We start from the raw sequence: 17,487 nt of genomic DNA, 5'->3' as shown, positions 1-17,487 counted from the left end.
GGCGTAGCCAATGTTAAGTATGGCCGTCGTTCCCGCACCGAGTTTTGAATTGTTTACGTCATTTGCGTAAGTCGTTCGCGAATACGGATGGACGTAATTTACATTCACGTCGAAAGCATGACGATTTGCCAACGTCATTTGGAGCATGCGCACTGGAATTCAGTCGCGGCCGGCGCATGCACAGTTCGTTCGGCGCAGGGACCCGCCTGATTTAAATGTTACACGCCCCCTACCCGCGGAATTTGAATTCCGCCGGGGGATTTACGTTACGCCGGCTCAACTTTACAGGCAAGCACTTGCCTGAAAAACTTGCGCCGGCGTAACGTAAATGAGATAGGTTACGCGGATCTAAAGATCCGCTCACCTATCTGAATCTAGCCCACAGTGTTTTGAACCAGCAGCCAGCTGCACACACTCCACACTCCTCTCCTCTGCTCTCACCAGTCCCTCATTATGTGCACCTGGGCACCCAACCTGCTGGTTATTCACAAGACCTGGACACAGGGTTGAAGATCCCATCCCGCCCAAATCTCTGCAGGATCTCCAAACTACACAGCCCCATCCGAACTTAGAAAAACCCGGAGAAAGCTGCCAAAACAGTTTTCTCCGTTTCAAATCTATGAAGTGTAGTTCTGCAGTCCGCTGACATGCAGACTCTGGGCCAGATTCACAGACAGCGGCGTATGTTTAAGCGGGTGCAGCGCATCCCATATGCGCTACGCCGACGCAACATAGAGAGGCAAGACCAGTATTCACAAAGCACTTGCTCCCTAAGTTACGGCGGCGTAGCGTAAATGGGCCGGCGTAAGCCCGCCTAATTCAAATTTGGAAGGTAGTGGGCGTGTTGTATTAAAATTAACAGTGACCCCATGTAAATGAATGGCAGAACGAACGGCGCATGCGCGTGCATGCTCAGAATCACGTCGCATATACTCCCTAAGATACGACGGCTCAATGCGTACGACGTGAACGTAACCTACGCCAAGTCCCATTCACGTGCGACTTACGCAAACGATGTAAAATCCGACGGCTGTTCCGACGTCCATACCCTAACATGACTTACCCCTGCTTTATGAGGGATAACTATACGCCAGACGTACGCCTTACGTAAACGGCGTAGCTTACTGCGACTGGCGCAAGTACGTTTGTGAATCGGCGTATCTAGGTAATTTACATATTCGCCGCGTAAATCAATGGAAGCGCCCCTAGCGGCCAGCGTAAACATGCACTCAAGATACGACGGCGTAGGAGACTTACATGGGTCGGATGGAGCCAGAATTCAGGCGTATCTGGTTTCAAGAATACGGCGCATAGATACGACGGCGCATCCTAGAACTTACGCGGCGTATCAACACATACGTCGGCGTAAGTTCTCTCTGAATCTGGCCCTCTGTGTCTATTTTTGCTCCCTTTTCATAGTGATAGGGACTCTCACTATTACAATATATATATATATATATATATATATATATATATATATATATATATATATATATATATATATATATATATATATAAATATATATGTAGCGCTACCCCCTCAGGAGCCGCTGGTTGCTTTTGGGATCGGCGTATTAAGTTACCTCTTATCGTTGTCTAGGGGTGAACTTGATGAGGAGATTAGTGAGCAAATGTCCAGACAATAAATAAAGGTTTTTCTGAGGTAGAGAGAAAAGGTTGATGAAGCAAGAGAGAACTTTGCAGTATCAGGCCTGGATATGAAGCAAGCAATCCTGCTCTCAGTAGTAATGAACTCAGTTCGTCGCCACTCTAGCCAGAGTGGGTGAAGTGCCCCCAGATGATTTATTTACAGTGAACAATAACCAGAGCTTTTTTTTCTCAGAAAATAGGTGCAGGAACTCAACCACAACCGTTCAGATTTCACAAACAGTAGAAGGGTCTTAAAGGGGCATTGAATACCAGAATTGCATTACATACAGAGTGCAGAGTTCAGGGGGTTATAATGCTGTCACTTGTAAACCCAGAAACCAGACTTCTGTGTTTACAAGTGATTGTGGTGAGCAGGCACCAAAGGGTCTGAGCCAGAGGTGGTGGAACTGAGTTCCCCCAAGTTCCCCCTGAAAAAAAGCCCTGACAATAACCACACACCAACAGCAATAAACATGAGCATTAAACATAAACGCATGAAAATCAAAACTAGATGACAAATTGCTTAACCAGCAACCTAACAAATTAATGCTTTACACAATATACACAGATACACACAAGACGGGATAAATGGAGGAGCAGGAAGTAAGGCAATAGGGACTGGGAGCAACACAGCAAACAGAGTACAGGGCCGGAGCCACCAAAACACTGAGGCAATGTGTGCTAGTGGGATCAGCCTTATATAGCCACCTAGTAGCTGAAACCAGGTGGAGCTGATCACTGAAACCTGCTGGCTAGAGTTGAGCGGACACCTGGATGTTCGGGTTCGGGTCCGAACCCGAACTTTAAAAAAAAAGTTCGGGTTCGGGAACCCGAACTCCGAACCCCATTGTAGTCAATGGGACACGGACTTTTAGAAAAAAAAATGCGCGGAGGTCCCCGCAAATTCAATAACCAGACCCTTTAGGTCTGGTATGGATATTAAGGGGAACCCCGCCGTCAATTTAAAAAAAAATTACGTGCGGTTCCCCCTAAATATCCATAACCAGACCCGTTATCCGAGCACGTTGACCTGGCTGGCCGCAGAAAAGAGGGGGGGACAGAGTGCGCCCCCCCCCTCTCCTGACCTGCACCAGGCCACATGCCCTCAACATGGGGAGGATGTCCCCATGTTGATGGGGACAAGGGTCTCATCCCCACAACCCTTGCCCGGTGGTTGCGGGGGTATGCGGGCGGGAGGTTTATCAGAATCTGGAAGACCCATTTAACAAAGGGGACCCCCAGATCCTGACCCTCCCCCTGTGTTAAATGGTAATGGGGTACACTGTACCCCTACCATTTCACGAAGGAAGTGTAAAGTCTTGTAAAAAAAACACACTGACACCGTAGAATAAAGTCCTTTATTAATAAAAAAAAAAAAACTCCAGCGGTGATAATCCACTCGTTCCCGGCTTCCTGCGTTGTCCTGATCCTGCGACGGCTGCGGGTGATCTCCAGCGATGAGAAGATCCTGCGTCGGGTGATCTCCGCTCCAGCGATGAGAAGATCCATCCATCCAGCGCAGCAGCATCCCCGACCTCCTCTCACCGCTGGACACAGCCCAGCGAATGAGCGGCTGAAGCTGTGACATTACTTATATAGAGGAGGCAGGGCCACCCGTCACGTGACCCCACCCCCTCTGACGTACCCTCTGCTACGTCACTGGGGAAGCCCATAGTCTTTCCTCTTCATGGGCTTCCCCAGTGACGTAGCAGAGGGTACGTCAGAGGGTGCGGGGTCACGTGACGGGTGGCCCTGCCTCCTCTATATAAGTAATGTCACAGCTCCAGCGCGTCATTCGCTGGGCTGTGTCCAGCGGTGAGAGGAGGTCGGGGATGCTGCTGCGCTGGATGGATGGATCTTCTCATCGCTGGAGCGGAGATCACCCGACGCAGGATCTTCTCATCGCTGGAGATCACCTGCAGCCGTCGCAGGATCAGGACAACGCAGGAAGCCGGGAACGAGTGGATTATCACCGCTGGAGTTTTTTTATTTTTTTTTATTTTATTAATAAAGGACTTTATTCTACGGTGTCAGTGTGTTTTTTTTTACAAGACTTTACACTTCCTTCGTGAAATGGTAGGGGTACAGTGTACCCCATTACCATTTCACACAGGGGGGGGTCAGGATCTGGGGGTCCCCTTTGTTAAAGGGGTCTTCCAGATTCTGATAAACCTCCCGCACAACCACCGGGCAAGGGTTGTGGGGATGAGACCCTTGTCCCCATCAACATGGGGACATCCTCCCCATGTTGAGGGCATGTGGCCTGGTGCGGTTCAGGAGAGGGGGGGGCGCACTCTGTCCCCCCTCTTTTCTGCGGCCGGCCAGGTCAACGTGCTCGGATAACGGGTCTGGTTATGGATATTTAGGGGGAACCGCACGTCATTTTTGTTTTAAATTGACGGCGGAGTTCCCCTGAATATCCATACCAGACCTGAAGGGTCTGGTTATGGATATTTAGGGGGAACCGCACGTAATTGTTTTTTTAAATTGACGGCGGCGTTTCCCTTAATATCCATACCAGACCTAAAGGGTCTGGTTATTGAATTTGCGGGGACCTCCGCGCATTTTTTTTCCCGAACTCCGATCCCGGACCCAAACTTTTTTCAATTATTCGGGTTCGGGAAAAACCCAAAGTCCGTACCGAACCCGAGCTTTACAGTTCGGGTTCGCTCAACCCTACTGCTGGCTTCTGGAAGACACCTGCTGGTGGACACTGGAACTGCAGCTATCAGCCCTGAGAACCACAATGCCACCAGATAAACCATTTCCCCGTCTGAAGGAGCGGCCTCTGAATGCTTCACTGTGCTCCACCACCAGGGTCTAGAAGAGGGATCCTAAATTAAAATTCACGGGGGGCCCGGTTGGAAAAAAAAAATCTTCCAGTGGAGATCTGAGTGTTATCACTCCACATGATATCCTCCGCCCCCATGCACATCACAGTGCCCCTTTCACACACACACATTTAGGGCCCACACACATCACTTTTTTTTTTTCTTTCAACATTTCACAAATTGTTATGCACTGCAGCTCAGTTGTGGTGCATAGAAACAGTATGCATTTTGCACCGCACTGCTCAGCACTTAAAGTAAGGTGACCAGATTTTTAAAATGAAATCCGGGGACATATTTTTTCTTTACTAGTAATGGCAAAAATCAGCGACTCTCTGCCCGTCGCCGCCCGCCTCACAGCCTCTCAAGTCTTACTCTTCGGGCCCCGGCTACTACTGGATGGGGAGCGAAGGAAGATCACTCCACCAGGGAAGGCAAGGAGGATTTGAGCCAAGGCAGAAGAACATGCGAGCGAACCTGAATGGGCATGCGCCTGAAACTGAAGAATTATTCCCTCTGCTCCGACCAGCACACGATCATCCGAAAGGGGCAAAATGGGAAAAATACAACCCCCCTATGCTAGTAGGCATGGCGGAGCGGGGGTGTGTAATTACATTGTTTTAATTTTAATTCTGCACTGACTGTCTTTGAAATTGCCCCTGCCCCCTATTAAATCCAATTTGGGGACAAAATCAGGCACAGACTTAGTCTGGGGACAGTGTCCTCAATCAGGGGACTGTCCCCTGAAACTGGGGATGTCTGGTCACCCTAACTTAAAGGCACTGTTGCAGTGTGAACAGGACACGTACATAACAATTGTTTTCTATTGCCTTTGTGTTTTGCTAGTGCAGAAATCACAGACCCCCTTTTACATCAGTGTCTTTAGTCTGCCCCTCACATCACATCCCCTCTTTATATAACAGACCCCCTTACAGAATGACCCCCATCACATGCCCCCCATCACAGACTGACCTGACCCATCACAAACCCCCCCATCAAAGACTGACCTGACCCATCACCCCCATCACAGACTGACCCATCACAGACTGACCTCACCCATCACAGACTGACCTCACCCATCACAGACCCCCATCACAGACTGACCCATCACAGATCCCCCCACCCAATCAGAGAATGACCTGACCCATCACAGACTGATCCATCACAGACCCCACATCACAGACGGACCCGACCCACCACAGACTGACCCATCACAGACCTCACATCACAGACTAACCTGACCCATCACAGACTTACCCCCCAATCACAGACTGACCCCCCCAATCACAGTCTTCTCTCAATATTAAACCCCTGTCCCTTTCATAACATAACAGCACAGAACTCCCCTCCACACAGAGCCCTACCTTATTCACACAAGACATGAAGTGTGGCCACACTGGACAAAGGGTGGGACTTTTCATGTTAGAGGTGGGTGATTGATTGCTGGGACCGCCCTGCTGCCTAGCAACCAATCACCCACTTCTTAACTTAAAAAGTCCCGCCCTTTGTCCAGAGCGGCCACGCTTCATGTTTTGTGTGAATAAGACAGGCACTGTGGGCATTGCAGAAAAATTACAGAAGAGGCGGACCTGCCGTACCTGCCATGCTGTGAACATACCCGGGGAGAGGACACACAAGAACCACTTGACGAGGCTGAGGTCTGGGTAGAATGGCTACTGGGGCCAGGACCAGACCACGGTTCACCATTTAGTGACGCCTGGTCTAGAAACTGACTAGGTACCCCACTGCCAGGGAAGGCGCAACACTCTGAGCTTACAATTCTTTAATTCAGCGCCCATCCCAACGCTGGGATTCTGAAGGCAACCTGAAGGCTTAAAGTGGTTGTAAACCCTTCAACCCTTTAAGCCTAGATTAAGGCTTTTCTGTAGGTGCTTGAAATATCTCCTAAACCTCCACGGTTTAGGAGATATTTGCAAAAGAGACGGGCGCCGATGTCTACGGCACATGCGCCATAGACCACGGCGCAGGCGCAATGTCGAAACCTTTAGAAACGACAATCGTGCCGTTTCTAAAGGAGATTGCGCCATGACTGGTGGCTCCTGCTCGCATGGGCAGCATGTCACAGCAGCCTGGGATCGGCATAGTCTGGCTGGGCAGCGGCCCAGGAATCAGCATAGAACAGCTGGGCAGCAGGCAGTATGTCACAAGCAGGTTTGGCAGAAGACAACGGTTTACCAGAGGCAAGCTTGGCAGCAGACAGCAGGTCACCAGAGGCAGGCCAGGCAGCAGCCAACAGATCACCATCAGCAGGCCTGGCAGCGGGTGGCAGGTCGCGTGCTGTAGGTCATGCACGGCAGGCTGAACCCCATCGGAAAGCATAGAGGCAGGGTGTCATGTACCCCTGGTAAGGTAACAGAAGGCACAGGAGTAAGGAGTGGCACGGGTGCCTGGTAGGATCAACAGAGAAGGAGGTGGATCAGATGCCCGGAAACCTCCTCGCAGGAACTGGGATACAGGAATTGGAGTAGGTGACTGGTTAGCAGACAAGATCAGGAACAGCTCAGCAGACTGGATCAGCTTAGCAGATTGATCAGCTCAGCAGGCTGGATTGGAACCAGGAACAGATAGGACCAACACAGGGATAGTCAGACAGGCCGGGTCAGATATCAGGCGGGCAGCAAAAGTACAGAGGTGCAGGCAAAAGAGTAGTCACAAACAGGCCGAGATCAGGTGCAGGCAGATACCTGGATGGTTACAGGTAAGCCAGGTCTTTTGAAGGTAACGGATCAGGTTAAATGCACACAAACGCTGTAGAGTAGACAGCGGGGACTGTATGTGACAGGCAGGCTTAAATAGTCTGCCTGGCGCCAACAGAGGTGCGCGCGCATGTGCAATGTCACCCGCGATCGTGAACCATGAACCCGGGAGTGCCTGTTACTGGCAGGATCTTCATGACATTGCAGCCTCCTTCTTGGGATGGGATCTTTTAAAGGACCGTTTCAGACTATTAGCGTGGATGTTCTCCTCAGGCTCCCAAGAATTTTCTTCGGGTCCATACCCCCTCCATTTAATCAGGAACTGGTTTCTTCTTCTCCTGTAGTCTAGGATAGCCTCCACTTCAAATTCCTCCTCCCCGTTTATAATGAGGGGAAACAGTACTTCGTCAGGGGGAACAGTACTCCATCAGGTGGAACAGTGCTTCGATTCGGGAAAGGATTGGGGATAGAAGGTTTCAACAGTGACACGTGGAATACTGGGTGGACCTTTAGTGAATCTGGAAGTTCCAGTTCGTAAGCCACCTCGTTGATTTTCCTTCTAACCAGGAAATGGTCCTAAGAACTTGGGACCCAGCTTCTTTGAAGGACATGCCATCCTCAAGTTCTTTGTGGAGAGCCATACCAGGTCACCGGGTACCAGTACTAATTCACCTTGTCTCTTCCTGTCCAAAGTTGTCTTGTTGTGTTCCTGAGTCCTGGTCATGGTTTCCTGCAAAAGTTGGTTGTTGGTAGAGAAGAAGTTTATTTTTTCCTGGACTGCTGGCACTGTACATTCGGGAAGGGAATTGGGCAGAAATGAAGGGTGGATGCCATAGTTGGTGAAGAATGGGGTCTGCTTGGTGGTGGAGTGAATGGAATTATTGTAGGCGAATTCGGCCAAAAAAAGCAAGGAAATCCAGTCATTTTGTGCAAAAGAGGAGAAACAGCGCAGATACTGTTTGAGAGTTTGATTAGTCCTCTCAGTTTGTCCATCGGTCTGGGGGTGATAGGCAGAAGAGAATGACAATTCAATATCCAGAGCCTTGCAGAGGGACCTACAGAATTGGGAGGTAAACTGTACCCCCCAATCTGAGACGAGGTTGACTAGTACCCCGTGTAGTCTCATGATTTCCTTAATGATTGCCTGTGCTGTTTTAGGGGCTGAGGGAGTGCCTTTCATTGGAATAAGGTGTGCCATCTTTGACAGATGATCAACTACCACAAAGATAGTGGTGTGATCTTCTGCCAGGGGGTAACTCAACAATAAAGTCTATGGATAACACCCTCCATGGTCTGTCTGGGACAGGCAAGGGTTTTAGTAGGTTTTAGTAGCCCCCAGGCCCTGGTTCTATAGGTCTTGTTTCTGATGCAAGTAGTGCAGGACTCTACAATTTTTTTTACAATCTTCCCGTACCTGAGGCCACCAAATGGTACGCTGTACCAAGTCGTGGTTTTGACAGATACTCATGGGCCTTCGGGAAAATAGATCTTATCCTCGTGCCAAAGCAACCAATCTCTGACCTGCAGTTCAGGAGGAGGCGTCTGCCCTGCAGATGCTTGTTTGATTCAGGAAAGCACGTTTTCCTCAAGCAGGAGAAAGTTCACAGGGGCAAGGATGGTATCTGGGGGGGAATTTCTTTGGATTTGTGGAACATCTGGGACAGGGCATCAGGTTTAGTGTTTTTGGAACCTGGATGATACGTGACATGAAAAGAAAACCTGGAGAAAGAGTGCCCATCTGTCTTGTCATGGTTTCAACCTCTTCACAGATCTCAGATATTCCAGGTTCTTGTGGTCGGTGAATATTAGAATTGGATGGGCGGCTCCTTCAAGCAGATAACGCCATTCTTTCAGCGCAGATTTTATCGCCAACAACTCCCGATCCCCCATGTTGTAGTTCTTCTCTGCGGTCGAAAGTTTACATGAAAAGATGGCTACTGGGTGAAGCAGGGCCTTGGTTCCTTGTCTTTGGGACAATATTGCCCCTACAGCAATTTTGGATGTGTCGAACAAATGGCAGAGAGAAATCTGGGTGTCTCAAAACGGAGGCAGAGGTAAAGAGCCCCTTAAGGGCCTCAAAGGCTTTTTGGGTCTCAGGGGACCAATGGAAGCAGTTTCCCTGTTTGGTTAATTGAGTGATCGGTGCAATGATGGCCGAGAACGAGAACCCTCTGATAAATTTGCGATAAAAGTTGGCAAAACCAATGAAAGGTGCCCTCCCAGTTGAAGGAGGGTATAATTCGACCCATCTTGAAGAAACCCAACCTGGACCCCAAGGACCCACTCCACCGTCGTCCAATAACAGGCCTAAATGTACTCTCAAAGGTAATGGAAAAAGTAGTGGTACAACAGCTGCAACAGCATCTAGATACCCACAACCTACTTGATCCATTTCAATCGGGATTCCGGCCTGGACACGGGACAGAAACCGCATTGCTCAAAATATGGGACGACGCTCTCGAGGCCGCAGACGAAGGAGAATCTTGTCTTCTGGTTCTGTTGGACCTAAGCGCAGCCTTCGACACAGTAGACTACAAGCTTTTATTGACTCGGCTAGCTGAAGTAGCCAGAGTCGCAGAAGGTGATTTATCTTGGTTCTCCTCTTTTTTGGAAAACCAATCGCAAATAGTGAAGTTAGGACCTTTCACTTCTGAGAAACGCACATTATCGTGCGGAGTCCCTCAAGGATCCCCCCTGTCGCCGGTGTTATTCAACATCTATCTTCGCCCTCTTTTTGAGATTATTAGCAGTCAAAAACTGCTCTACCACTCATATGCAGACGACACGCAACTATATTTCCGCATTTGCAATAAAAAGGATCATCACCTCAATCTAGAGACATGCCTCTCTTTGATAGAGGACTGGATGACAAAGAGTTATCTTAAACTCAACGGAGAGAAAACAGAACTTCTCCTGTTTCACGCCAAGCGTATGAATCAACCCACAACAACTTGGACCCCCCGCCCATTCTGGGCAAAATCATCACCCCTAGCACCAAAGTCAAAAGTCTCGGGGTCATCTTTGACTCTCACATGACATTGGACGCACAAATAGGGTCAGTAGTCAGCGGATCTCACCATCTGCTGCGCCTACTACGCAGACTCACTCCTTTTATTCCCAAGGAAGACATAGCGGTCATGGTGGGAGCTATTGTAAACTCAAGATTGGACTATGCAAATGCCCTTTACCTCGGACTCCCCAAGTACCAAATCGCTCGTCTACAAGTCGTTCAAAATGCGGCCGCTAGACTTGTGACTGGGAAAAAACCTTGGGAATCAAACTCACCTTCACTGAGAACCCTTCACTGGTTACCAGTAAAAGACAGAATCACTTTTAAAGCACTCTGTCTAACGCATAGATGTATCTATGGGAATGCTCCCCATTATCTATGCGAAAAAATAAAAGCTCATAATCCCAATCGTGTTCTGCGATCCACCAATCAAAATCTCCTCCAGATACCCAAATACAAGTCCAAAGGAGAAAGGAGATTCGCGGTCCAAGGGCCTAGACCATGGGTCTTCAAACTACGGCCCTCCAGTTGTTCAAGAACTACAATTTCCATCATGCCTAGTCTTGTCTGTGAATGTCAATGTATTACAATGCCTCATGGGATGTGTAGTTCTAAAACAGCTGGAGGGCCGTAGTTTGAGGATCCCTGGCCTAGACTATGGAACGCTTTACCAACCAGCATTCGGTTGGAGGAGAACCACTTGACGTTCAGGAGAAAGATCAAGACTCATCTCTTTTGATACCAAAGGAGACAGGAACAACAAGCGCCCAGAGGCGATTAAGTTCGCATGTGCTGCGCTATATAAGTTTTCATTCATTCATTCCCTTCTTGTATGCTGGGACTGGCCAGTCCAGGATTGCAGCAATCTTCTGGGGGTCCATCTTGATGCCCTCACTGGAGATTATTAACCCCAAAAATTGTATACTTTCCTGCTCAAATTCACACTTTTCAGGTTTTGCATACAAGCCATGTTGTCGAAACCGGCCCAACACACTTCTGATATGCCTGCGGTGGGATTCAAGGGAAGAAGAAAAGATTAGAATATCGTCTCGGTAAGAAAGAGCAGCACATCATCCGCATACATATAGAGTTTGTATTCCGACCCTGCTTTAACATAACCAGAAATAAGTGGGTGTTGTTATTAGCTAAAGGTTCAATAGCAAGGGCAAAAATTAAGGGGGAAAGTGGACACCCCTGCCTGGTCCCCCTGCCCAGCTGGAGGAATTCGGAATTACAACCTGGAATTTTTATCCGATTGCAGGGATTTAAGTAGAGGGCTCGGAAGGCACTAAGAAATTCTCCCTGAAAACCAAAGCGTTGTAACAGAAGGGACACAAAATTCCGTGAGACACAATCACAAGTATATCCAAGCTTAACATAAATAGTTTCCTAGAGGAGATAGTAACAACTTGGATGATATTTGTCACTAAACGGATATTATCCGTGATAAAACGGTGGGGGATAAATCCTGCTTGATAGGGAGAAATTAGGGAAGAAATTATACTACCAAGCCTATCAGCCATAATTCTACTGAAATGTATTATATCATTGTTCATGACCGGAATGGGCCTATAGTTTTGGGGCTTAGTATGGTCTCTATTGGGCTTGGGAGTCAGGGATATGTTTGCTAAGAGCATTTCGTCAGGAAAGGAACCTCCCTGTAAAACAGAGTTAAATAGCCGGGCTAATCTAGGGGAGAGAAGAGCTGAAAATTTCATATAATAAGGGGCAGAAAATCCATCCGGGCCAGGGGAAGAGGTATTTTTAAGAGAGCTAATTACTGTAAGGACTTCCGTTACTGAAATAGGGCTGTTGAGCTTCCTCAACTGAGACGGGGTAAGAGCAGGCAGAGGAAGATCATTAAACCAAGACATGGAAGCTTCCGCAGGGGTGGAATGTTGTGGGCCCAACAAGTTAGAATAGTAATCCTGAAAAATCTTCAGGACCTCCTGAGGGTGGGAGACTAAACCTCCCGAAGGGGAAGATAACTTATAACTGTGTGGGGGTCTGAAGGACTGGTTCAACTTCCTTGCGAACATAGTGGATGCTGCATTACTGTGAAGTAAAAATTTAGCCTTAGCCCAACGTAGAGCCTTTTCAGTTTTAGCAGAGAGTAAAGCATCCAATTCCAACCGCTTTTGCTCAATCAGATTTCTAGTGGCCTCCAAAAGCAGGGAAGTGGAGTCTTTATATAATTTATCCAGTTCAGAAGAAAGTTGAACAATTTTAAATTTGTTCAAGGCATTACGAGCAGAAGCCAGTTTAATAAACACACCACTCAGCACTGCCTTATGGGCAACCCAAACAGTAGAAATAGGAGTCTTAAGGAGATCATTAATAGAAAAATAAGAGTCAATAGATTGAGAAATTTCTGATTCAACCAAAGGGTCAGAAAGAAGGGCCTCATTCAACCGCCACGTGAATGCAGAGGGGGACAATCTAATCAATTCTGTAGAGAAGGACGTAATGTGGTGGTCTGACCACACACAATTATGTATGCTAGCCGAGCTGGAGTTGTTAAGAATGACTGGGGTAGTGAAAATATAATCAAGCCTAGCATAAGTATGGTGGGGATGTGAAAAAAATGTATATTCCTTCTCACCAACATTAAGGGCTCGCCACGAGTCAATCAACTGTAAATCAATCAATTTGCGGGAAAGGGACTTAGGGAAGGCCTTTGAAAAAGGGGAGGCATGAATTCTATCCAGGGAGGGAGTAGAGACCAAATTAAAGTCCCCCCCAATAATCATATGAGGGGACAAATATCTCTCCAGGACTGTAAAAAAGGAAGAAAAAAAAGTTGCCGCCGCGTCATTAGGGGCATAAACACTTGCAATTGTACACTCCCTATTGTGAAGGATACCTTTTATAATGACAAATCTACTCTCCTTATCCCTATAAATATGTTGAACATCAAAAGGGAGAGAAGAATGTAAAAATATAGCTGCACCTCTACTCTTAGGCCCCGTACACACGGGAGGATTTATCCGCGGATACGGTCCAGCGGACCGTTTCCACGGATAAATCCTCTCGAGGATTTGCACGGATTTTGATGCGATGGAGTGTACTCACCATCGAATCGAAATCCGCGTCGAAATCCTCTGGCGATGACGTGTCACGCCGTCGCCGCAATGATGACGCGGCGACGTGCGCGACGCAGTCATATAAGGAATTCCACGCATGGGTCGAATCATTACGACGCATGCGGGGGATCCCTTTGGACGGATTGATCCGGTGAGTCTGTACAGACCAGCGGATCAATCCGTTGGGATGGATTCCAGCGGATAGATTTGAAGACATGTCTTCAAATATTTATCTGCTGGAAATTCATCGCATGGGAGAAAAATCCGCGGAAACAGATCCGCTGGATTGTACACACCATAGAATCTACCTGCTGAAACCCATTCGCTGGGATTTTTCAGCGGATGGATTATATCGTGTGTATGGGGCCTGAGAAGAATGAAGGGTGTAGTAAGCCTGTGGGAAACCTTTTGTTAAAATATTTCGGATGGGATGCCTGCGAGAAGTGAGTCTTCTGTAAAAGTAAAATCTTAGCTCCAAGCTGCTTATATTGGGAAAATGCTTTCTTGCGTTTCAGAGGGGCATTAAATCCCTTAACATTATGGGAAACACACTTAATAGCCATAATACCACTTATTAAAGAGAGCAACTGAAATGGCTAAGGAATGATCCAATCGGAGAAGCCCAAGATAAAAACCCCTCCAGGCAGGCACCCCAACCCCAAAAGGCACATCTCTACATGCAATAAAACTAAAGCATACAACATTAACATGTACCATAAACTCAGTATTGAGGATAGGGATTCCAGAGATCGTTGTAAAATCAATAAAATACAGGCCTGAAGACATATCCAGAGAGCAGTAATATTGACAAGAGAAAAATAAGTAATGAGACTGCATAGCATAAAAAATAAGACAAGATAAAAAAATGAGAAAAAAGAAAAAGAGTCATTGAAAAATGGATCAGGAAAATAATAAATCCTGATAAAAAATCCAAGAAACCTGAGACTTCCACGTCTCACAACCAGCTAGTCCAAGACTGCAAACCGTAAAAGCAAAAAAACCTGTAGCAGTTTATGGAATCGCTGGGGGGGGGGGGGGAGACATGCAGCGACGCTCTGGGACGGACATCCAAACAGTACAATTATCAGAAACCAGAGATGCATGGCAGGGAGAAGAAAATTAAGTTTCACAGCATTGCAAACAGTAAGTAATGAACAAAAATAACCATTCCTGAAAAGAGAACAAAAAAGTCCTGCTGTGAAAACTATAATCAAAATTGAAGACCTGGACTGGTCAGTTCTTCGGGAAGCCTTCTCCATATCGAATCCTCCTCCTATCACGTCTCGATGGTGGTGTTTGCCAGATCTGAGAAGGGCGAGGAGTCAGGGGGGGACGGCGAATCGCTTCACCTTCCAGTAGGCCAAGCTTGACCAGAATCTCCTTTCCCTCAAATACCGAAGTGGCCGTATATGTAGATCCATTGTGGGGGATCGTCAACTTGAAAGGGAATCCCCATCTGTAGTGGATACGTGCCGATTGTAGTACCGCAGTGACTTCCTTCATCCCCCTCCGTCTATCCAGAGTGGCTGGGGATAGATCCGGGAAGATCTGAACTGTGAAATCATCCAGGGTGATCCTCGGAGTATTCCGGGCAGCCCTCAGAATTTCCTCCTTGATCATAAAATCTTTAAGGCAGAGAACAATGTCCCGTGGTGGTTTATCATCAGGGGGCTTAGGTCTGAGTGCCCTATGAATCCTATCGCACGTAAAAGCTGCAGCCTCCCGATCTGGAAGCAGAGACTTGAATAATCTGATTACAGCAGGGATCAGGTCTGTGATTGTTTCTGGGAACCCCCGCAGACGTAAATTATGGCGGCGATTGCGATTGTCAAGGTCCTCGACTTGTGATTGTAGATGAGCAAAAGCCACAGACAAATTTTCATGTTCCCTACTCAGATCGCTGTATGCCAGGGCCAGTTCATCGTGTTTAGTCTCGAGTAAGTCTGTGCGGGAACCCAAAGAGGAGATCTCCTGTGATAATGTGTGCAAGGTTTTACTTAGTTCCGATTGGAACTTCGAAGCCAAACGGGTGTACATGGCTTCCAGGCTGGCATCAAGATCCACCTTAGATAGAGTAGCTGGATACTCACAGTCCGTGGGATGAGGAGAAGAAACCAGTTCAGGAGGCAAGGCCGGAGCAGAGGGGCCATTTTGGGCCATGCCGTACTGCTCCCTTGTACGGAGGAGGTAGTGGGTTAGAGAGGTTTGGGCAGCTCCCTTGTTGTTTTTCTTCGCCGTCGACATGCACCATAGTCTCCGGAGCCAGGGGGTGTTAATCTGGGTGATCGTCAGATAAATAATAGCCCCCGAGAGGATGAATTAGTCCCGCTGCGCCTGGAGCAGGTCTCTTAGGCGTCCATCTCATACCGCGCCTCGCATGCGCCCCCTGGACAGGTACTCTTTATGGAGAGATCAGGGGTCTAAAAGACTTCAAAGTATTCAGATCGCCGAAAACTGTGATTCTGAATACTGTATTTTTGTTTTTAAAAATGGCGCTATTGGCAGCTGAGTAAACCGGACGTGACGTTGTGACGTCGCTTCCGTGTTTACAGAGAGAAGACAAAGCTGTTTATGGCTTTGTGCCAGTCTGTCTCAACTGCTGAAAGTGGCAGATCGAGGATCAGGTCTCCCGATGAGACGGAAGACCCGATAAGAGCAGCCGAAAGGTGGCCGGAGGGGGGGAAGTTCCCTCCCGCTCCTCCGTGATAACAACCGAGTGGCTTTTAGCTGCATCGGTTGTTATTCCTGGAAAGCCGACCGCCCGCTCTAAAAAACTGTACCGGGATGATGCCTGCAGCTGCCGGAATCATCCTGGTATAACCCCCTAAAGCCAAGGCCACATATATATGTACACTCGGCGGGAAGGGGATATGTAGCACCTAAAAAATTCTACAATTATTGTTATCACTGTTTTAGTTTGGTTGCTACTGAAGTACTTTCTAATGATTCTCATTACTCATATTCAACTTCAAAGTAATTATTCTGCACTCAAGTAGTGGGCCTGAGAATGCATAATACAAATTACTTCTTCCTACGCCAATAACAAGCAACAAGTTCCTGAAGCGCTCAACCTGGCAGGCAGGGGGGGGGGGTGGTTTAGAAAAAGTTGACACCTAGTGCAGCCCCCAGCAACTGTAAAAATGGGAAGCAAAATATAAAAAAAACAAAAGCCAGCGGCCAATGGCCTTGCTGCCCTCCTTAGGAAAATAGATATCCTTTAGAATTGTAAAACAATAGCAAAAGATAGGCGTACCAACCTAGCACATTACCCAAATAAATTGCATTCCAAATAAAAACAACAATGGTGGTACTCCCATACAAATGTAGTATAAAGGCATGTCATGCCAAAGTGATAAAATGCTATCACTTTGGCTTTGAGAAAGAGGGTTCTCCCTCCAAACGTGTAAAGAATTCCTAATACCACCTTGTACTGGTTCTTTACATCTGACTTGAGTGTGACTGCTCGCATCTGCTTGTGCTGTGATATGCCTTTATACTACATTTGTATGTGAGTATAACCATTGTTTTTTTTATTTGGAATGAAATGTATTTTGGGTAATGTGCTAGGTTGGTGCGCCCTTTTTCTATTATCTCATATAACTTACCAATTTTCATTTTACAGTACATGGCCAGATAATATGCTTCATTCTTTGATATGTTCTATGACTTAAGCATTTAACCAGAATCGTAGCTTGCCAGATCTGTTCCTGCATATATCAAATAGAGTGAAAATTACTGTAAATATCACAATTACAATTCTCCCTAGTCTTTGAGTTACCACAAGGGAACACCTGCAATGTCTTATCACTGTGGGGATACCCGGTATTTAAAAACAACTCCCTGCAAAAGTTGCCAGCCTGTTCTACTCATTAACACTGACCCTTTCTTTCTCTGTTACTGTCTATTTCTATGTAGAATTCCTCTGTTAAAATCACATTTATACCTTATTATATATTTATACCTTATTATTAAACAGTCACATTTTGGCCAATTGATAGATTGCATTAAAACTTAAAGAAAAAAATGGGCAACTTAGTATGAGGACTACAAAGCGGAATGGTTACAAAATTATATGCTGAGAATATATATAATTCAAATAATAAAAAAAAGCAATGCATATTCAGTAAATTAAATGTCCATTACAACATTCTAATAACAAACTGATTACAGATCGGAATAAGAAATGTTAGTCAAATGAT

The 17,487-nt window shown here is 47.0% G+C and overlaps 1 protein-coding gene across 13 annotated transcripts in view; it reads left to right on the top strand.

Moving 5' to 3' along the window:
• NRXN2 (neurexin 2) overlaps nucleotides 1-17,487 on the top strand; it is a 2,907,124-nt gene that overhangs the window by 1,861,228 nt on the left and 1,028,409 nt on the right. The window lies entirely within an intron of this gene.

This window comes from Rana temporaria, chromosome 11 (genome assembly GCF_905171775.1).
Source record: "Rana temporaria chromosome 11, aRanTem1.1, whole genome shotgun sequence".
NCBI classification, from domain to species: Eukaryota; Metazoa; Chordata; class Amphibia; order Anura; family Ranidae; genus Rana; species Rana temporaria.
Note: the sequence above shows the minus strand (reverse complement) of the source record. Positions and strands in the feature narration are given on the sequence as shown.